This window comes from Pteropus vampyrus, unplaced genomic scaffold (genome assembly GCF_000151845.1).
Source record: "Pteropus vampyrus isolate Shadow unplaced genomic scaffold, Pvam_2.0 Scaffold227, whole genome shotgun sequence".
Classification (NCBI taxonomy): domain Eukaryota; kingdom Metazoa; phylum Chordata; class Mammalia; order Chiroptera; family Pteropodidae; genus Pteropus; species Pteropus vampyrus.
The window spans coordinates 1,613,527-1,614,490 of NW_011889008.1; the positions used below are offsets into that span (position 1 = coordinate 1,613,527).

The window sequence follows — 964 nt, forward strand, 5'->3', positions numbered from 1 at the left end:
CTAACAGAGGAACAGAACGCGACGCAGCTGCAGCAGCCAGGGCTGGGGGGCATCCTGAGAGGCCTGACCCGCTGTCACCGTCTGGCTCGATGACCCCTAAGGGCTGGCCCCCGCCTGGGCCCAACCACTGGGGCGTCGCGTCCTCCACCAGCTGCCCATTTTCATGCAGAAAAGCAGCCCAGGACGGCTGTGTATTTGTGCAGAGGCGCAGGGGAGACGGCCCACGTGACGGGAAGCCATGGAACAGGGGAGCCAGGTCAGCAGTCCCCGACCTTTCTGGCACCAGGGACCGGTGCTCCTGAGAATCTAATGCCTGGTGGTCCGAGGCGGAGCTGAGGCGGTGAAGCCGGTGCTGGGGAGCGGCTGTGGACGAAGCTTCGCTCGCCCGCTGGTGCTCACCTCCCGCGGTGCGGCCCGGGTCCTCACAGGCCAGGTCCAGTACCAGTCCACGGCCTGGGGCCCCTGACTTAGGTCACTGAGAGCGATGCAGAGAAGCTGCTCGGGGCCAGCGGCGAGAGGGCACAGCCGTCTGAGTGACAGAGAAAAGCACTGAGTCCAGGGTTCGCAGGAGGCAGGAGGGGCAGGAGGTGTGAGGACATCCACGACCTGCCGAAAGCCGCAGGGTCAGACGTGGCGCCGGCACGCACGGAGGTGCCGCGAGCCCAGGCAGAGGCGAGGGGAGAGCGCGGGCTGGCGCTGGGTGCGCCGGACACCCTCTGCGGCTCGTGTTTACATCAGAAAAGGGGAGACGAGGGGACCTCTGAGCCTCATTAAGCTCTAGACCACACGGTACAGCAACAGTGCTGCCTGCTGAGCTTTGTCGGTGACTCAAACAGGCTGCGTTTTCCAGGACGGAATCAAAAGGAACTCAGGTCTTAATTTGGGATTCTCACTAGGAAACGTGGAAAGTGAGCCCTGCAAAACCCCGAGGCTGTGGGGTGGGCTGCTGGAGCCCAGGCCTGCG

At 64.4% G+C, this 964-nt stretch overlaps 1 protein-coding gene across 1 annotated transcript in view; it reads right to left on the reverse strand.

The window, feature by feature from the left end:
• The window catches only part of RPTOR (regulatory associated protein of MTOR complex 1), a 227,815-nt gene that overhangs the window by 80,110 nt on the left and 146,741 nt on the right, over positions 1–964 (reverse strand). The window lies entirely within an intron of this gene.